The 22526-nt window shown below is 43.9% G+C and overlaps 1 pseudogene; it reads left to right on the forward strand.

Annotated features, from left to right (window-relative positions):
• The first annotated feature begins 20790 nt into the window (after positions 1 to 20790).
• LOC147429778 (uncharacterized) lies at positions 20791 to 21485 on the forward strand (annotated as a pseudogene).
• Positions 21486 to 22526: the final 1041 nt, after the last annotated feature.

Below are 22526 nucleotides of genomic sequence, written 5' to 3' on the forward strand. Positions count from 1 at the left end.
TAATCTACTATGGGACCATTTGACCGGCAAGAAAGATACTTTGGGAGCCAGAGTTGACCTTAGAAATGTGGATCGTATGGAGCAATATTGGCCGAAAACAGCGTCTGATGGATCGATAAAACTCCCTAAAGCACCATGGATTTTCATAGGAGCCCAAGAATGCAAAGTAAAAGAGACCATTCGATCTTTGCGGACCCCCACTGGCGTAATGCACTCGCTCCGAACGTGTTTTACTAAAGAAGGAAAGCTTACCAGTTTGAAGTCACACGATTGGCATAAAATGTGTCAGGTACATTCATAGTGGACTTTAATATCATTGCATAAAATGTGGACTTTAATATCATTGCTGCACATACTTTACAGCTTATTTTACCGGTTGCCATTGAGGGATGTTTGTCTCTCGACATCTGTAACACAATCTACAAACTTGCAAAGCTGGTGCAATGGATCTCACAAAAGGAGATCAACGTAGACTCCATACCATTCGCCAAACTAAATGCTGCGGAGCTTGTGTGCATGTTTGAGAAACATTTTCCTACTACAATGCTAACCATTCAGGTGCATCTTCTTGTTCACATAGTTGATGAGGTGGAAATTTTTGGCACAGTTCATTCCAGATGGATGTTCTTCTTAGAGCGTTTCATGAAAACGCTTAAGGGATATGTGCGTCAAAAGGCACGTCCGGAGGGTAGCATGGCAGAAGGTTGGTTGGTATCAGAGTCCCTAGTGTACATTGGAGAGTGGCTAGACGGATTTGATAAATCCCGAGACACGCTATGGCGAACCATAGATGATGAGCGCATATCTGGGATTGTCATGTGCAATCTCGGTGTTGAGAAGAAGACGACGGAAGATCTAGAGGCTAAAATCAACCGATTTTGCATGCTTCACAATCCAGTGATGCAAAAGTGGATTTCACAATATGAGGATGCAAAGCAAGAGCGACAAAGGGCACGAATCGAGTGGAGACGGGGAAGACGACCACCGATGCACTATCCAGCGGTTCTAGAGAGCCTACCAACCTTCATGAGCTTAAGATGGTTGCACAACCAATTGAAAAGCGCACAACAATGCGGTGATGAAGTGACTGAAGAAGAGTGGGAGTACTCTCGGGGTTGCGCGACCAAGGTAAGTTTGCAATGTACGACTAGCAAGTGACTTTATTTATAAACGTTTGAACGGCCACTCATAATCTTTGTTCGTTGTAGTATAAGTCATACACAGCAGCATGGTGTAAAGGTCGACATTTTAGGGTGGAACGAATCGACAAAAAGCATTTTACTCAAGATTGTGGAATCATGGCAAAATTTGAACAGTCTAGTCGACGACGTTCCTCTGATGCAGATCCTGTTGTGGCGGAACTCACTTACTTCGGCACGCTGCAAGAGATTTTGAGGATCGATTACAGAGGATTTTTTGTCGACTTGTTCGATGTGCAATGGTTCAAGATAATCATGGAGGGTCGCAACGCTACTGTGCATAGAGGAGAGTCTGGTTTTCTTGAGGTGGATTCTACTAAGAAATGGAGTGACCTAAGAGACACTTTCGTACTACCCGAGCATTGTGAACAAGTAAGTATGTAAATAGTTAACATCCCCCTTTGACAAGTTATGTGCTTGAAAGCTCTCATGTAAGTTATGTGGCTCTGGCAGGTAATATTTTATCCTACAAAGTCTACATCAAACTGGTGGTACGTCATAGAGGTAGCCCCTCGTAGTGCAAGGACGTATGAAGGCTACCATGTGCCAATCACAACGACATCAATGGAGGAGATCAGAGAAGATTCTCAATCAGAAGCCGCTGCGGTGGTGCCAGACGAGCATCAAGATGCTACTACTCTATATGGGGTGCATGCAGAGGAGCTACAAAATGAAACAGAGGATATGTGTTTAAACGGAGAGCTCTATATAGATATAGGAAGTTATGCTGAGTTATGCGAGGATGAGAGAGAGATCTCTTAAAGCCACAAATATTGTATTTGAACAATTTTGCTCCGTGTTGTAAAAGCTCTGGCTCTCTAAGTACCTTCCATGGTGTATAACGCTCTTTTTTACTCGCGCTCACATCTTTTGATTGAAAATTCTGAGTTTTTGACTTGCCTCTTCTATCACTCAATTCATTGCGTCATTGTATTTATATGCGTCATTACGTCATTGTATTTAATGGTCTTTGCGTCATTGTCTACTCTATTCATTCAATATTAAGTTTAAATATTCGTGTGTTTAATACAGGTATGGATGATGAGGAGTTTCTTTCTTCTTTGTCACCGCAGCAGAGACAGTGGTACGTGGAGCATCATCGCTCTGGCGCATCATCGCACGTTCCTACTCCATCCGCATCTCCCTCTCTTTCGGAGCATTCGGCGCGCTCCGAAGCTTCGGCGTCGACAAGACGAGCTTCACACTCGTCTAGACACCGGCGCTCTAGTGGTGGCGGTGGCGGTTGTTGTGGGGATTCCACCACCGATGCCTCCACACCACCTCGTGTTCGACGAGGCTCTTTACCCTCCCCTTCTTTGCCCGCCCCCACACCAGCCACAGCATCGCCATCTACGCCAGGTTTTTCACGGCTGACTGTTCCTAGAAGCTACACACCTCTACCTACTCCGCCAGGAGCCACCCCACTCGACACTCCTCGCTTCGGGGCCCAGACGCCGGTGGAGACACCTGACGTCCGTACCCCCATCGACACGCCGCTAGAGACCCCTGCCGGGACACCCAGGTTCACACGTCACCGGCTAGAGGGCTTGCCTTACTCCGTCGACATCAGCGGCGGCATCATCATGGATGATGACGGCAAGAAGGTGATCTCGCGCATGCGTGGTCTTTGATCTCAGCTATTTAGACACTACATACTAAACAAATGGAGTGAAGTACCAAGTGATTTAAAAAACAGAGTCATCAGCATACTTCATGATGAGTTTCCCGTTCCAACACGGGATCAGCGCTTCAATGAAGACCTGATGAAGATTCGAATGCGCGAATACTGCAAACACAAGCGTTCCGAAGTGCAAAAAGAAATCAAGAATGGGTGGAACAGGCCAGATTGGCTGGCCAAAGAAGATTGGAAGAATGCGAAGAAAGCAGCGCGCGAGAATCCCGACAAGTGGAAGCAACAAAAGGATGCAGCCAGAGTGCGAGTAGAGGCAGGGAGCTCGCACCACTTGGGGAGCGGTGGATGGGCATCATTTGAGGTCGATTTTGTAAGTGTTTTCACATTGCTCTTTATGTTCGATAGTTTAGGGTTTATGAGTTTTTTAGTTCTAACATAATGAAATCTTTGTATGTTTTGACAGTGGTCGATGACAGGACGTGATCCCACACCGTACGAGCGCGAGTACGCAGGCAGGAAGGGCTTAAATGCCCTGATGGACATTCTCAGTTCTCGCGGCGGCATGGTTAGTATTAGGGTTTACTCTTTTTTATTATTTGTATTGTTTTATAAATGTCGTTATATGTTTATACTTACTGAAAGCTGTCTTATTGTCTTTTTTTGCAGAATCCGACAGATACGCCGCTTGGACGCGATGAGACGTCTGACTAGACGACGTCAGTTTAGCCGTAGCTAGATAGAATTAGTTTAGGGTTTCTCATAGCTTATGTATCATGAGACGGATTTTATACGTCTTTTTGAACCATGTATATTATTACATTTGTCACCGCAGTTCCTTTTGCCAATCAATTCTTTATGCCTATGATGTTGTACAATTGTCATTATTACATTTGCCAATCAATTCATTTTGCCTATGATGTGTACAATTGTCAATTTTGCAAACAATGCGTCTTGTGGGTGACTATTTTGGGTCTATTATTTTTCCATTGCACTTTTTTAAAAAAGTGAATCAAGTACAATATGGTTGATGGGTGGCAGGGCATTCAATGCCCTGCCACCAAAAAAAAATTCTCTCGGGTGTCGCTATAAGCGTCGCTATTTATGGCTCTGGAGCGTCGCTATCAGCGTCGCTATAGTCTTCTGTGTAAACGTCGCTATATGCTTCGCTATAGGCGTCGCTATATGCGTCGCTATGAGCGTCGCTATATAGCGACGCATATAGCGACGCCTATAGCGACGCTCTCGTAGCGACGCTCATAGCGACGGTTTTAGCGACGTCGGGGGTTATAAAAACCCAATGTATTTCCGTCGCTAACAGCGTCACAAGAGCGCACAACCTCTTGTAGTGGGAGCATTTTATTTCATGTCCTACAAAAATCCCCACTCTTATTTATATGCAATCAACCGTAAGAAATTGCTGTTTTGGGCAAAATGCATTGGTCCATCAACTTTGGAGGCATGTAGTGACCAAGGGATGAGAAAAATTACAAGTTTCTCATTTTTTCCATATGTAGTAGTTATTGAACTATAAGATCATGAAAGGATTTTTCAAAATGAGTGGATCTACTAAGATCAACAGGTTGTTGCGGGGGAAACTTCTCCCAACTGGCAATGAAATGGCCCCCTCTAGGCCAGACGCAAAGCGACTATTGACCTCAGTTGGCTTGGACTACAACAAGATTCATGCATGTCCAAATGATTGCATTCTTTTTCGCAATGAATTTGCAGATTGTCTGTCGTGTCCTAAGTGCGGAGCAATGAGCTACAAACAAGATACGGTTGGCGAGATAGTGCCAGCTAAAGTGTTGCGGCATTTCCCTATTATTCCGAGGATAGAAAGCATGTTTCATTGTGGCTCCATTGCAAAGTTGATGCGGTGGAATTCTACGAATAGATCCACTGATGCAACATTTAGGGTGCCCGTTGATTCCAAGGCTTGGAGGCACATTGAAGATACCTGGCCACATTTTAAGAGCGAACCACGCAATTTGCGTTTGGGCATGGAAATGGATGGAGTCAATCCATTTGGCTTGAGAAGCTCGTCATGGAGCACTTGGCCTATGTGCCTTATCAATTACAACCTCCCGCCGTGGCTTGCCATCAAGAAGGGTCATTTGATATTAGGCTTGATTGTACTTGGTAAGTTCAAGGCAAAAAACATGGATGTTTATCTAGCTCCACTAGTTGACGAGCTCTAGGAGTTATGGCAAGGGATTGACATAGCAGATATGGTTGAATCAGCAAGACAACAACATGCAAGGATCCATGGACTTCTTATGTGGACTATGCATGATTGGCCAAGATACGGTGAACCTTCTGGTAATGATTCTTGATTTACAAAATTCTCGCTATTCGCAAACACTTTGCCTTGGCCTGAATCATGCTTTAATATATGCAGGGCTTACAACTTCAGGATACAATGCATGTTCAATTTGTGGACCGTCTTTGGATACGCGCTATTCTGCCTCGCTTCGAAAGATAATTTATCAAGGCCACCACCGTTATCTTCCAGATGGCCATCACTTGCGCGAAGGTCAGCTTGGTCGCGTCCAATGTCGTCCTATGCATGTACAAGAGTGGCGTCGCCGATGGGAGAAACATGAGGGGTAGCCTATTTCAGGAATGAAACGTTTGTCCATTCTCCATACGTTGCCGTACTGGGGTAACCTACTAATTAACCATTTGTTGGATCTAATGCATATATGCAAGAATGTGGGAGAGCTCCTCTGAACGACAATCATGGGAATGAAAGACAATCGAGCTTCACGAAATGATTTGCAGTCGGTTGGAAAGATGCCAGAGCTGTGGCCTTTTACCAATGCAGTTGGTCAAACAAAACTTCCAAGAGCGCCATGGGTATTGCTAAAAAACGAAGAGCGACAAGTGAAAAGGGTGATTTCAGAGTTCAGGACGCCAACAGGATATATGCGATGTGTCAAGACAGCATTCACCCGTGAAGATCAACTGTCAGGGTTGAAATCGCACGACTAACATAAGTTCTTGCAATTCATTCTTCCAATTGCGATCAAGGGGTGTTTAACGGAGGAAGTGCGGACCTGCATATACAAGATTTCAAAGCTAGTGCGGTGGATCTCTTCCAAGGAGATACGGGAGGAATCTATTGCAGTCACAAGGGCTAACTCCATTGAGGCAGTTTGCATGATTGAGAAGTATCTACCCACGAGCTGTCTAACTATCCAAATGCACTTGCTCGTCCATGTAGTAGATAAGGTTGCAGTGGTTGGTACATTCCACAGCCGTTGGATGTTCTTTCTAGAGCGGTTCATGAAAACACTTAAGGGTTTTATTCGCCAAAAAGCGCGTCTAGAGGGGAGCATGGAAGAAGGATGGCTGGTGCAAGAGTCTGTTGCCTTGACAATCGAATTTCTATCCGTTTCTGACCCAAAAATGCCTCGACTATGGAGCGATGAGGAGGATGCAAGATTGGTGGGAGAGGAGCCGCAAGGGCAAGGGGTGCCGAAGAAAATGAACGACGCCATGCGAGAAAAGATCATGAAGTTCTGTATACTAAATTCACATCCGATGCAAAAATGGCTTGAAAGGTACGAAGAAGAGAAAGAGAGAGGCAATAGGGAGCGACACGATTTCAGGCGAAGCTGAACGGCTAGAGACTTACCCCTCGACTTGGCTTCTGCTGCTCTGATCATTTGAGCAAGACAATTTACAAGGATCACGATAGATTTTTTCTTAAAGGACATGAGCTACGTGGAACAAACATATACAAACACAACATGAATCCACTAAAAGTGAACAAATATTGGAAAAACATGTGGCTAGAGAGGGGAGATTTCAAGCCATCCGGCACAAAAAGACTTTCTAATTTTCCATGAACTCTTGTGTTGGAGTGACCTACTGATAAATCATCTGCTCAAACCAATGCACATTTTTAAGAATGTGGGGGAGATCTTACGGAAAACCATCACTGAAAAAGAGAGAGAAAGGCCCCAAGAGATGACCTATAGGCTGTGGGTTGAATTTGAGAGATGTGGTCTCAAGTTAAACCCAATGGAAAGCTTGCTATACCTAAAGGTCCATGGCTTTTGAGTCGTGCAAAAGAGAAACAAGTGAAGAAGACTATATCTTCATTCAAGACTTCCACTGGGTGCATGCGATGTTTGAAAACGGCTTTTACTAGAGATGATAATCTTAGTGGTCTTAAGTCCCATGATTGGCAGAAATTTTTAGAGTTTATCTTACCAATTTTCATAAAGGATTGTCTGACAAATGACATTAGAAGAACAATCTATAAAATTAGTGAGTTGGTACGTTGGATCAATTCAAAAGAGATAAGAAAAGACAACATAGATGAAGCTCGCTTAAATGCTATCGAGGTAGTGTGTAGAGAAGTACTTCCCAACAAACATTCTTACCATCCAAATGCATCTACTTGTGCATATGGTCAATGAAGTTGCAATTACTCGGGTAGTCTATAGCAGGTGAATATTCTTCTTGGAGAGATTCATGAAGACTTTAAAGGAGGATCCTTCGTCAAAGGGCTCTCCCCAAGGGTAGCATGAGTGAAGGATGGATTTTGAATGTGGACTACTAAGGTCAACGTCAAGGTGACAGGGGACGAGCCACAGGAACAAGACATCATTAGAAAGATGGATATCGCAATGCGAGAAAAGATTATGAGATTTTGTCTCACTACAACACAACATGGAGATATCGATGCGTGTATATCGATGAAATTAGCACGCGTCGCTATACGCATCGATATACGCGTCTCAATGTACGTCGATATACGCGTGGAAAGGCTTTACTTCCCATGCGTATATCGACGCCTATAGCGACGCAAAAAAAATTGAGGAAAAAAAGCGAAACTCGCGAGCAGTAGGGGCCATTTTCGCCTACGCTTTGCTCAAATCTTGGCCTCCACCTGCTGCGCAGGTATTATGCCCCCCCCCCAACCTCTCTCTCTCTCTACATCGTGTGTGTGTATGTGTAGGAAAGAGAGAGAGAGAGAGAGAGAGAGAGAGCGGTGTGTGTGTGTGTAGGAAAGAGAGAGAGAGAGAGAGGTGTGTGTGTGTGTGTAGGATATATATATATATATATATATATATATATATATATATATATATATATATATATAGAGAGAGAGAGAGAGAGAGAGAGAGAGAGAGAATTAATGTATGCTTAGGAAATTAAAATTAAAGAAAAATAATTCAAGAGAGAAATGAAATGAAATGTTATATTAACGTCTTCGAAAGGCCAAAGTGACCTATGAGACATGAGACAAGAAAGTTACAATGTGATGGATCTGATACAAAGTCAGAGTAAGAAGATGACAAAATAAAATATTATGGAATCCTAAACTGTTGTGTATGGACTAAACGGTTAAACCAGCTAGCTAGGATAGGTAGATCATAGGAGATCCAACAGCTATCACTGGCGGATCTCATCAATCTCCTCCATGGTCAGTAGTCTGACCGGGCATTATGCATGTCGAGCCAAAGTGACCTAGCTAGATCCTCTGATGCAGCCTCTGTCGATGTTGTGTAGTCCTCCCTAGCTCAGTCGCTCGTTCGATCAGTAGAGAGATAGGGAAGTAGAGAGCGAGAGAGAGAGAGAGGTAAGTAGAGAGAGAGAGAGAGATATGAAATAGAGAGATAGAGAAAGAGAGTTATATATATATATATATATATATATATATATATATATATATATATAGAGAGAGAGAGAGAGAGAGAGAGAGAGAGAGAGAGAGGTAGGGAAGTGAAGAGTGAGACAGAGAGAGAGAGAGATAGGAAAATAAGGAAATAGAGAGAGAAAGAGAGATAGCGAGAGTGAGATCGAGAGAGAAAGAGAGATCGAGATCGCTTTTTTGAGCAAGAACCATGCAAGGCTTCTGAATCTTTCTCAAGTTGCTCATCCATCTCCACATTATCTTCTGGCTTGGACATGGAGGCCCCGTCCGGTTTACAATCAGGTAGAAAACTTTCATTGGGATGAGAACTTCCATGGCTTGTGCTTTCATCAAGTGCGGCATTGGAAATCTTTCTCTGAGAGGCTACCTCGGAATGGAGGCAGGTGGGTTCGTAGACAGAGAAGAAACTATGGAACTAAAAGAGGCAAAGGGGTTTTGTCTGCTACATGCATGCATTGCCATGTACACCTAGGAGTGCACGTATGTGTCTACCCATATAGGATTTGACCAATAAAGACGAGATTTTGACCCGGTGGTCCTGATCTCCGTACACCTCTAGACCGAGGTGTATGGAGATTGGGCAAGACTAGAGAATGCGAGGTAGTTTACACTGTGAGGAGTATATATATATATATATATATATATATATATATATATATATATATATATATATATATATTAAAACAACATTCATAATCATTGTAGATGGCAACGTCATCAACTAACATGGAGGAAAAGATTGCATGCTCGTGCACGCTCTGCAAGTATCAAATCCTGCGCAAGTGTAGGATATGTAATGAGCTGTGCACAAGTACGGAGAGTTTGCTAGATAAACCATACAGAATCTGCGATACGACTCCTACGGAACGGGCATTGATTTCTGCGACATAGCATCTACATCTGAGAGAGAGAGAGAAAAAAGATTATGCGTGAAGGTCCGACCAATATAGAGCCACGGATGGAAGCAGAAAAGGGATTACAGACAGAAGACGACGGCATGGAGGAGATGCTGGATGCCTTCTTTCAGACAAGCGAGGAGAACGCGAACGAAGCAGCACCAGAAACCGTGCGCCTATCTCTTGAAGACATGTTGAGAAAGTTGGCACGTCAACCAATCTATGAAGGCGCCAAAATATCGACACTTCATACTTGTCTGGCATTTTTGAATCTTCAGTCAGTGTACGGGTGGTCACATGCAAGCGTCACTGCTTTGTTTAGGTACGTAATTTACAAAAGAGATTTTCCGATTGCATCGGTGATGTGCTCGGAGAGCTTTTTAATTTAATGTGGCTTAAATAGGTTATTTCGGGAGAAACTTCTCCTGGCTGGCAATGAAATGCCCCCCTCTAGGCCAGACGCAAAGCAACTTCTGACCTCAGTTGGCTTGGACTACAACAAGATTCATGCATGTCCAAATGATTGCATTCTTTTTCGCAATGAATTCGAAGATTGTCTGTCGTGTCCTAAGTGCGGAGCAATGCGCTACAAACAAGATGCAGTTGGCGAGACAGTGCCAGCTAAAGTGTTGCGGCATTTCCCTATTATTCCTAGGATAAAAAGCATGTTTCATTGTGGTTCCATTGCAAAGTTGATGCGGTGGCATTCTACGAATAGATCCACTGACACAACATTTAGGGTGCCCGTTGATTCAAAGTCTTGGAGGCACATTGAAGATACCTGGACACATTTTAAGAGTGAACCATGCAATTTGCGTTTGGGCATGGCAATGGATGGAGTCAATCCATTTGGCTTGAGAAGCTTGTCATGGAGCACTTGGCCTGTATGCCTTATCAATTACAACCTCCCACCGTGGCTTGCTATCAAGAAGGGTCATTTGATTTTAAGCTTGATTGTACCTGGTAAGTTCAAGGCAAAAAACATGGATGTTTATCTAGCTCCACTAGTTGACAAGCTCCAGGAGTTATGGCATGGGATCGACATAGCAGATGCGGTTGAACCAGTAGGACAACAACATGCAAGGATCCACGGACTTCTTATGTGGACTATGCATGATTGGCCAGGATACGGAGAAGCTTCTAGTAATGGTTATTGATTTACAAAATTCTCGCTATTCGCAAGCCCTTTGCCTTGGCCTGATTCATGCTTTGATATATGCAGGACTAACAACTTCGGGATACAATGCATGTCCAATTTGCGGGCAGTCTTCGGATGTGCGCTATTCTGCCTCGCTTCGAAAGATAATTTATCAAGGCCACCACCGTTATCTTCCAGATGGCCATCACTTGCGCGAAGGTCAGCTTGGTCGTGTCGAATGTCTTCCTATGCATGTACAAGAGTGGCGTCGCCGATGGGAGAAACATGAGGGGTAGCCTATTCCAGGAATGAAACGTTTGTCCATTCTCCATACGTTGCCGTACTGGGGTCACCTACTAATTAACCATTTGCTGGATCTAATGCATATAAGCAAGAATGTGGGAGAGCTCCTCTAGACGACAATCATGGGAATGAAAGACAATCAAGCTTCATGAGATGATTTGCAGTCGGTTGGAAAGATGCCAGAGCTGTGGCCTTTCACCAATGCAGTTGGTCAAACAAAACTTCCAAGAGTGCCATGGGTATTGCTAAAAATCGAAGAGCGACAAGTGAAAAGGGTGATTTCAGAGTTCAGGACGCCAACAGGATATATGCGATGTGTCAAGACAGCATTCACCGTGAAGATCAACTGTCAGGGTTGAAATCGCACGACTGGCATAAGTTCTTGCAATTCATACTTCCAATTGCGATCAAGGGGTGTTTAACGGAGGAAGTGCGGACCTGCATATACAAGATTTCAAAGCTAGTGCGGTGGATCTCTTCCAAGGAGATACGAGAGGAATCTATTGCAGTCGCAAGGGCTAACTCCATTGAGGCAGTTTGCATGATTGAGAAGTATCTACCCACGAGTTGTCTAACTATCCAAATGCACTTGCTCGTCCATGTAGTAGATGAGGTTGCAGTGGCAGGTACAGTCCACAGCCGTTGGATGTTCTTTCTAGAGCGTTTCATGAAAACACTTAAGGGTTTTGTTCGCCAAAAAGCGCGTCCAGAGGGGAGCATGGCAGAAGGATGGCTGGTGCAAGAGTCTCTTGTATTGACGACCGAATTTCTATTCGTTTCTGACCCAGAAATGCCTCGACTGTGGAGCGATGAGGAGGATGCAAGACTGGTGGGAGAGGAGCCGCAAGGGCAAGGGGTGCCAAAGAAAATGAACCTCGCCATGAGAGAAAAGATCATGAAGTTCTGTATACTAAATTCAACGCCGATGCAAAAATGGCTTGAAATGTACGAAGAAGAGAAAGAGAGACGCAATCTAGAGCGACAAGATTTCAGGCGAAGTCGAACGACTAGAGGCTTACCCTTGCCAGACTATCTCGCTCCTCTACCTGAATTCCTTACAATGGCATGGTTGGACAAGACAGTGAGAGCAGCTGGACAGATCGGAGAACCCATATCTCTAGAAGAGGAAGAGCTGGCTATTGGATGTGACTGGAAGTATCATACATACATGGCACTGTGGTCGCATGGAAAGCATTTCAGAACACAACAAATTGACAGCAAAAGAAACACGTTTGACAGTGGGGTAATGGTTAGTTTCATGCAAAAGTGCAGGGCCAGTGCTAGAGACACGAATGAGAGCACTAGCAACCTGGATTACTGTGGTCTGGTGTCAGATATCCTGAAAGTAAGCTTCAGGCGGTTTGAGATGTTTTTGTTGGATGTGAAGTGGTTCAAGGTGATTACTTGTGGTTGCAATGCAACGGTACGCAGAGATGGAAACAAGCTTGTGCAAATAGATTCTACAAAGACTTGGACAGATGCGAGCAACACATTTTCTCTCCCCGAACATTGCGAGTAAGTGGTCTTTGTACCGGACCCTCAAGAGCGACAATGGTGGTTTGTGGTTCAGGTTGCTCCAAGAAATAAACAAGTATTTGAAGGGCAAGATCTCCTGGAGGAAATTCAGTCAGACGACCTCCATACTACTGTGACATTAGATGATATGGACGAAGGTATGGCAGAGGAAGCTGACAGATATACGAGGGATGACGCAGACGAGCCAGAATTGACACTTGTAGATGAAGATGCAATGGATGAAGACAATCTGCCAGAACGAGTTGGGACAGAGTTATGTTTGCAATTAGAGATAGACGACGATACGGTGCAAGATCTTATCAATGATGCCTCACTCGTTGAGGCCTAGGCCTGTAAGTGTTTGTGTGAAGACTTTGATTTAAAATTAAGCTTAAAGTTAATTTAAACAACTGTGTTCTGACGCTTTATTTTACTTTCTTTGGCAAGACTTTAGTATGGCAGACGAGATTCCAGATCTCGCTTCCATGAGTGCAGATGCATTCATGGGCTTCGTTACACGGATGACGCCTGCTCAGATGGCAGAGGCTTCTCAGTACTGGGTAGCTAGAGGCACGGGTACTACGCCTCCGGGCTTCACACCCGAGGGACCGACGCCTGGGGGGGGGACACCTACGGGGTTCAGGACTCCTATGGGTACGACACCTTCTTCTTCCATCACGGCCGCTTCGACACCTAGGGGTGGGGCAGAGGCGGGTACGTCCTCATCTTCACAGCACAAGCGCACTCGCCGATCTCGGCGATCGTTTGGTGGAGGTGGTGGTTGCTGTGGAGGAGGGTCCACAGATGCTTCGACCCCTCCTCGCTCACGACCCCCGTCTTACCTAGGCACACCTCTCGACACACCTCTTGGCACACCTCGGACACCTTGGGGGGCACACGATCCTAGTGCCTCCAAGCTCTATATTGTACGGGGAGATGGTTCTGTTGACATGGATAGAGTCGGGACTGAGATGCGACAGTGGATTCGCCAGCTCGTGGAGCTGCAATTTTTGACCAGCATTCTGACGTCTTGGGATCAGCAAGACAAGGAAAAAGTCACTTACATAGTGGAGACCATCCTGAGAGAGTACCAGCCTGCTCCGGGTTCTTCCGTTGTTTCGGCGTGGTGGATCAAGGGTGTTGCACGGGACACCATCAAACATCGACGAGATGCAGCTCGGAAGGCTTTCAGGACCGGCTCGTCGAAGCCTTCGGGCATCCCACATGAGACGTGGCTGCAGATCAGGGAGGATGAGAGGACAGCGGCCACGCGGTTCAGACAGTAGCGTGAGGCCGCGCAGGTACGACAGATGACTAGGGGGACATCTCATCTTGGCAGCGGAGGCTTCGACACCTTTCACTATGAGTTTGTGAGTTTCTAATCCAATCTTAACTATGGCGTTTTTTAAAACGCGATGAATCATGTATTCTTATTACTTTGATTTTTGTATAAACACAGAATCTTGCAATGCATCGAGCTCCACCACGCGAGGAAGAGCCAAATGGATATCGCAGAGGTATCTATGAAGTACTGAATGATCTTGAAGCTTCAGGAGAGCCTGTAGATTGGGAGGCCTTACAGTTTCGCTGATCACTTGAGGTGAGACGTTAATATGTGTGAGTTGATTTAATTAAGTCAGTATATGTGAAGTAATATCAATACTAATTTTGTGAGTTGTCCTATGTGCAGGTTGCGACGCCTAGTCATTAGTGGACCAGATTTCATCTATACGCTTTGTGAGACATAGACACGCTTCTGTGTCTCTTTTTTGTACAAATAGTTAGTGTTCAGACAGTTATTGTTTTCCTTATGGTTATGATTATTGTCATTGTCATTGTATAGACAGTTATTGTTTCTCTTTCTGGTTATGCTTATGGTTATTGTTAATTTTTTTTATGGTTATGGTTATCTACATTATGTTTTTGATCAAAGTGGTTATAGTCGGTTATGGTTTTAAGTTATGGTTATGGTTCGTTATGGTTATGCTTTTAAGTTATGGCTATGCTTTTCAGTTGGTATGGTTGTCTTTCATTGGCCTTAAATCTCATGTGAGATCCTACATGGATAGCATGTAGGAGGCGTATACATGATATGGTTTTTTTTGAAAAGTTTATGTAAAAACAAAGGGAACTCTGCCGAAATTTCTGCGCGCGGGAGCATGGTTGATATTTTGGTGGTGCTCGCTTTCTTGGGCAGAGGGCAGGAAGTCTGGCTGTGGCTGTGTCCATCTTTTAACTAGGCACAGGCCAGGCTACCTGCCCTCTGTCCAAGAAAAAAATTTTCTGCTATGGTCATCGCTATATGCGTCGCTATGCCCGTCGCTATGAGCGTCGCTAATAGCGACTGGTTTCACAGCGACGCGCATAGCGACGATATATGCGTTGATAACACATGTTTTTGTTGTAGTGTCTTCTCAACTCAAAATTTATACAAAAGTGGTTAGAGAGGTATGGATGGGAAAAGCAACAATGCTTGACAGATTGCTTGCAATTCAAGTGTAATTGTACCACTAGAAACCTTCCTTTTCCAGATCATCTTCAAAAATTATCTAACTTTCCTGCTGGGTGGTGGCTAGATGCGTCGATCTTGGAGGCAAAGAGGAACAGAGTGTTGATAAATGAAAGAAGAGGAGATGTCAAGGGGCTATAATTGGGATGTAAATATTTTCACAACTTCCTATACAGATCCACATGATCACATTACTCTAGTGACTATAAGTTCGTTTAATTTTTGTGGTTGCAGTATCACAAATATGGAGCTTTGTGGTCACAGGAGAGAAACTTTAGAGTGCAACGGATAGACAAACAAAGGCTCACCTTCGACAGTGGAGTTGGGAAAAGCTTCGTCCATGAAAGTAGGAGTAGTGCCAGGGATGAAAACAAAGATAATAGCCAGCTTGAATACTTTAATTATATCCAAAACATCTTGAAGATTAGCTTTAGGAAGTTTAATATTTTTATCTTGGATGTCAAGTGGTTCAAAGTGATTACTAGAGTCCCTAATGCAACTATGCCCAAAGATAAGAGTGGATTGATTCAAGTGAACTCTAGATGGGTGTGGACAAATGCACAGGATATATTCGTACTTTCACAACATTGTGAACAAGTTGTGTTCACAATAGATCCACTATGAAAAGAAAATAATGAAAAAGATCTGTCTAAACTGTGCTGGCTCTATGTTGTTCAAGTTGCTCACAAGGAAGTAAGTGTGTGAAGGATTGGAGGTCAGTGGGAAGCAGATGTCTGAACCTAGAGATGAACAAAGTGTACGGACAATGGATGATGTAAGTGAGGATTTTGAGCTGGAGGTCAGTGGGGAGAAGATGCATGAACCTAGAGATGAGCTTTCAAATTTGCAGGTTGATACAGAGAGCGATGAAGAAGTTGTACGAATGGTCCCATGGCTGTCCCTACACCTAGGACCAATGTGCCTCTTACATTGACTTGCCCTACACTTCAGCCGAGTGTGCCAACTACACTAAAAGTCGGTTCTTCATTGAGATAAGGTAGGTGTCATTCTGGAGGCGGTGGTTGTTGTGGTAGCGGTTCTATCGATGCATCCACACCATCGAGAGAGTGTCCACCACTCTCTTCAGTAGATCGTTCACCGATTGGCACACCACGTACACCTTGGGGATCAAATGATCATGATCCTAGCAAGGTATACAAGACCAAGGATGGGGATGTTGTGGTGGATAGGGTCAAAAAGGTCATGTAACAGAGGATTTGGCAGCTTTGTACAATTTAGTTTGGCCACTTTGTGATGGAGATTTGGGATGATGAAGATGATAAAAGAAATAATTACATTGTCGAGACCATTCATAGAGAGTACAGTTTGGCAGAGGGTAGGATCCAATCTCCAATGATTGGATCTTGAGCATGGCCATTGACGGCGTGACATTGTGGCCATTGCCACAATGTCACGCCGTCAGTCAAAGACGAGAGACAGGTACAAGGCAATTGACAATCCAAAGCCGTCATGGTTGGACGCAGAGGAGTGGGCGGGGATTGCACGAGAGACACATGACAATCCTCAAAGATTTAAGCAGCAGAGAGATGCAACCATAACACATTTGGAGTTTGTTGGAACGTCACATTTTGGGAGTGGGGGCTATGATACACTTCGGCATGAGTTTGTAAGTATTATATGTATGCTTTAAATTGTTGAATATGTATATGTTATTTGAACATTTATACTATGGTTGATTGTTTATTTTTGCATAAAGTTGTCATGAAGCGGCCTCCAACACGCAGAGAGGAGAAGTATGGGTACAAGCATGGACTTGCGGCCCTTTTGACCCGGCTACTACAGAAGGAGAGAGAGGCCGTCGACTGGGAGGCATTACCATGAGGGTGACATCCTCCATAGATGTTTTTTTATGTAGTTGTGATCTTCTTGATACAATTGCGTTCATTCATTGTATACATGTACAATTGACGTTTATATTTTGTTTTTTATTCTGTTTATGATTATGATTATGATATGACAATTACGTTATGGTTATGCTTTTGCAATTATGGTATGAAAATCATGTTATAGTTATGGTATGACAAAAGCAGGTTATGGTTATGGTTTCGCAAATATGATTTGAAAATCATGTTATGGTAATGATTTTGCAATGATGGTATGGCAATCATGTTATGGTTATGGTTTTGCAATGATGGTGTGACAATCGTGTTATGGTTATGATATGACAATCAAATTATGGTTATGGTTTAACAACTATTGTTTGGCAATCATGTTATGGTTATGGTTTTGCAATGATGGTATGAAAATCATGTTATGATTATGGTCTGGCAAGCAGATTATGGTTATGGTATGGCAAGCATGTTATGTTTATGGTTTTGCAAATATGATTTGGCAATCACGTTATGGTTATAATTGCGGTTTCCAAGTCATGTTTTAGTTATGGTTAAAAAATCTTCATGTCGTTGTACCTATGGTTTGGGAGTTGATGTTATGCTTATGCTTTTGGAAACTTGTCATGTTTAATCTTTCGACATTTTGTTATGCTTTCAATTTTGCTAATCTATACTGAATGTACCTCTTGCTCTTCATCATCAAAATGTAGACGGAGTGTGGATTTTGCACTCTTCCTTTGGGCACAAAGGACTGGTTCATGGTGCTACAGTACATGCAGCATCAGTTCCTAGTCCTCCTTGCCCAATTTTCTTTTGTAGGTTTTGGCACCAGTATAGGTGCTGTAATAGACACCGGTATGAACTTTGAAACACGTGCCAGTATGCACCTTGTAACTAGCGTCGATATGCGTGTTGTTGTTCATGGTGGAATACTCTTTGTCTTTTCGATGCATATTTTAGCGGCTATACCGATGCTCATTTCATTGCTTACTCTGATGGTCAAGATACCAATGCATATGCCGATGATGCGATACCGATGTTGATACGGATGCTTATACTAGGGCTTTTTATTCCCAAAACAAACTTTTACCCGTCGATACACGCATCGATATTTGTGCGGCAGGGTGTAGTGTCTCTCTAAAGAGATAGTAGGTGGAATCTTTTGGGATTACAGACTTCAATTGCTTGCAAAGGAGCCAATATGGATATCCGAATTTAGGTTTGATACCCCTTCTAAAGAGATATCAAGTGGAATCTCTTGAAAATATAGCTAAAGGAAATGTCAAAATAAGTGTAACTATCAACAAATGTAAAGGACATGAGCCGTGATCATGTAGAATAAGAAAGAAAGAATAAAGGACATGAGTCATAGTTTCTCAATTTGACCGTTCTTATTGCTCTCGTAAAGTCGATTGGTTTCCCCCGTGGGTACATTGAAGGTGGTAACTTGACAATGTCTATTGGATCACCTCCCATATTAAATTTAAAAAAACCAAAGGAGAATATTATCACCCCCAAGGCTCTAGGAAGCGACCTTGCTCTTCAAAAGCTTGACCCTCAAATCTCTGAGTAAGCTTCAAAAAGATGTGGATTCAGGAAGCCCTAGGGCATGGGATATTTTCTCCAAGAATATGTAGAAAGCATTAAAACTGGAGGCTCTAAAAGGAAGAAATACCAAGAGGGGCATCTTAAGCAGCTCATTCACAGAGTATAGCTCCTTACCAAAAAAAAAAAAAGGATGGGTCTGCATCGCAAACTGAGCACAGAATATGGCTACAAGATAAAATGGCCTATGGCCTGTGTATGAGGGAGAGAGAGTATTCTATCATTCTGAGCATGAGGCTTTCCCTTTTTCGTTTCCCTCAACAAACACGTCACTGAAGGTGTTGCACATGAGTCCCGTCGAAAGTGTTCAATGCCCTAATTAGCTGCGCCCCTGTGTTGCTCGTTGTTGCAAGCTGTAGTTGTCCATCAAAGCTGAGGGCAATGCATGCAAAATCTGAATCATTGGCGGCAATCATATTTGTCTCCCTCAGCAAGCAGCCCACCTGATTCCACCGTCATACTACCTGCAACGCTCTCTCTTCACCTGCTTCCGGTCCGACCCTTCTTCTCTAGCGTGCCCCTCCACACAGATAGTGCCTCCCACTTGAGTTCTTTCACCCTCCAGGTTGTGCTACCTTCATGTGATCTTGCCAAGCCTTGGATTCCTCCTATTGTAGTGCTACCACTAGTTGTTCCCCAAGTCTCGTGAAGTCCCTCTACAACACTTGTAATGCTCCCTCTTTTCTTCGTTTTGGTTGCCCCTCTTTCCTTGCTTGCAACGCTATTGGCAACTCGTTTTCCTCAGCTCGCCCACCTCTTGATCTCCTGGGCATTCTTGCAGCCTCCTGATAGCACCCCCCATGCACAAGACCCTCTTGTCAGCTCACGACCCCTTTTCATGCAAGCTGTGCCCACCTTTTCTCTTGAGCACCCCCTTTATCTTGTGCTCTCCTGCATGCATGACCTCGCACTCAGACTCCCCCATAGAATTTGTAGCTCAGGGCAGTAGCATCGCCATGCAAACATCTGCAGAGATTTTGATTGTTAGTTCTAGCTTCATGCTTTGAAAAACTCCCTTGATTAACCCCCTTTCACACCCCCCATTTCCCGATGCTAAACAAGAACTCTACTTATCAACCAAAGAATTTCTATTATCTTTCCAACCAAAGCAATACTAAGCATAAAATTTTAATAGCATATCTCGTTGTCAATGCGTTGGAAGAGAAGATATTCCAGAAAGCTCCTCAAGCATTTTTTTTGGTGCTTTTCTCACTTGCTAAGCATGTACTGCAAATAGGCCCAATCTGCATCTTTTGGCAGAACGCGCTCTCTCTTGCCCTCACTTCACGCAGTGCTCTCCCCTCGCTCCTTGTTGTTTTCCTGCACTCTCCTGATATAGTCATGGTTGCAAGCTCCCACAATACCACTCTTGCCACCTTTTGCTTGAGTGCATGCACCGACTAGTCTGAGCCTTACACCTTTGCACATCAGCTATCGACAGAGTCAAGTAGCAATTTCCCTGACCTCTAGTAACCTCAAACTAGCTCAGACCATCGACATCTGCTCTACATTGCAGGCTCAGCTTTGCGGGCCTACGAAGTTTGTGCTCAACACTCCTAAGCTAAAACCTGGGCGATGCACTCCTAAGCTAACACCTGGGCAATCCACCTGAGCGGTTCACCACATGAAGTCCTAAGCTAACACTTGGGCAGTACACCTGGGTAGTCTACCCGAGGGGTTCACCACATGAAGTCCTAAGCTAACACATGGGCAGTCCGCCTGAGCGGTTCACCACATGAAGCCCTCATCAACAGCAAAGGCCTTCAACAACAATAAGGGCCTTCTACCTCGCTCTGTAACTCAGGCCTTGAAGGCATCACGATTATCTTTCCATGACAAAGACCTTCAACAACGACAAGGGCATAGGCTACCATGCTCTGTAGCTCACACCAAAGGGCATCACAGTAAGGTCGCAAAACTTTCCTTTTCCTTTCCATAACTCACAGATCTACTATTTCAAGTGCTTACTTAAGCTCTGAGGACCCTCGCATTAATGCCATCGACAACTCCAAGTGCAACAACTCTTTTTGGCTACCGAATCCAGCAATTCTTTTACTTTTCGGGACTCACCCACAACCTCCAAGTACCCAAAAATGTTCTTTTCAGTTTCTTTTTACCTTATTGTATGTTAACCCACAGTTGCCGCATCATAAGCTTCTTCTCACTCTAAGGTTTTCTCCATATGTAAGTTCAAAAGCTTTTGCCCACCATTCAACAAAATTCTTTACCATTTGTAAAAGTTGTTACCCTCCATTCAACCGAGTTTAGGCTATTAATTCCACACTGGAATATGGTGTTTTTTGAATAGTGCATACGCTCGTGCAGTTTTTCTGGCCGTTTTCAATATTGGAAACAATGGGGATCTACAAGGGGTATTGAAACTACGGAGAGCATTCACCACAAATTTAAGTTAAGGTTTCAAAGTGCTTCAAACCAGACTGCCTTGTGTGCCTACTTGCCAACCCTTCAACATGGAATTCTCTTCCACCCTGCCGTCCTTTGGAACGCACCCTTTCCTCTCATCGTCGAGCTCAATAGCGGGTTTTTCCTCCAATGGCTCTAGCTTTTCCACCGTTTGCCCCCCTCCCCTAATACCTCTTTTACCTTCCTCACTCCGGCATTCTCTTCTTCAACTTTTCCTACCACCCTTTTGGGGTTCAGTTCGACTTCCGCCCGCACTAACCCCTTTGCACTTGTCACCCAACTGAGCATTTCGACTCCCTCTTCCTCCTCTAAGGAAACCCTCCTTAGCATGAAAGAGGTGCAAGGCCTCATGGAAAACCTCCTAGTAGAGGAATTTGATGTCTCCCCTCCTTCCTCTAAAAATGCCAAAATCTATGGTGCAATTGGAAGCCTTACCTCTCAAAGGGGAGTGCTCCCTAATCCCCCCTCATTGCTCCTTTCTCTTTTGGTGCTTTCTCCTCCTAGGTCGCCACCACCCCCTCCCCTTTTCGCTCCAACGCCTTTTTCCTTAATCCTTTCCCCTCCACTTCCTCCCTTCCCACACTTCCTACCATCACCAAGCCTCAAGAATTTGACAAAATTGTGTTGTGTTCCTTGTAAGAATTCAAGACTATCAATCTCAAGCTTTCGAAAGACAAATCTCATCTCCTCCACCTCCAAAACCTCCATGCTAACAATAAATCCCCCAATAGCCTTTGCATGAAACCACCACACCTTGTTTTGGAAGATTTTAGTGCCCAAGCTCTTCTCAATGACAAGTTGGTTAGTTGTAACATACAATACCAACTTTATGGTTCCGACGTTTACGTACAATCCCAAACTCTCTTGATAGAAACCTTTAAAAGTTTTTTGACTTCTTCTATGAGGTAATAGAAGAACGCTTGGAGGATCTTGCTAAATAACTCTTACCCATATCTTTCCCTAGAGATCAATCCAAAGCTTGGGCCAATCGACTAATTGTGTGGAAATATTCTTCTCTTCTAGAGTTAGACTCTTTTGTTCAAAACTCCAAGCGCATTCAACTACTTCTTTTGAATCAACGCCTCACAATGCAAGAAACAAAACCCAAGAGACCCTCTTTGCCGAAGCAACGGCTTTACCCAAAGAAGACACCATAAATGATCTTGTTCAATATGAAGTCACTACTCAAATGGGAAAAATCCTCTCCCAAAAGACACCTTTGAACATTTGTAAACCCCCCTTACTCTAAAGAACCTTTGCTTTCCCTCACAACCTTCATCTTCCCTTGCTAAACATAAAGCGCCCTTTGGGAAATACCCCTGCCAACCATTCAAAAAACCTAATAACACTTCCTCCTCTCTCTCCCCCTCCCCCTCTACCACCTTGCTTAACAAAAACCCGTCCTCATTAGGCCTTCTTCTCCCACCCATTCCACATTTGATCAAATCTCCCAATTACCCCCTTAATAACTCTACATATTCTAGACTTCTTTCTCCCACCATCTTGCCTCTTCCCCCTAATTCTCCCCATCCTCCATCCAGCCTTTCTAAAAGACCTAGGTTTTCAAAAAACCTATAGTGGAGGAGCAAGTAGGTGTTGAGCAACCTACTTCACCCCCCCGTTTCCTTTTCTTTGGACCCCTCCTCCCTTTTCACCAACCTACTTCCCCACTACATCCGGATCATCTCCTTCTCCTTATGGTGTTGCTAAAAGAAGATACAAATATTGGCTTCCTCTTAGTAACCCTTCTCTTTTTAAGGTGATTATTCTAGGAAATCAATCA

Source organism: Adiantum capillus-veneris, chromosome 22, assembly GCF_014529385.1.
Source record: "Adiantum capillus-veneris isolate H3 chromosome 22, ASM1452938v2, whole genome shotgun sequence".
Taxonomy (NCBI): Eukaryota; Viridiplantae; Streptophyta; class Polypodiopsida; order Polypodiales; family Pteridaceae; genus Adiantum; species Adiantum capillus-veneris.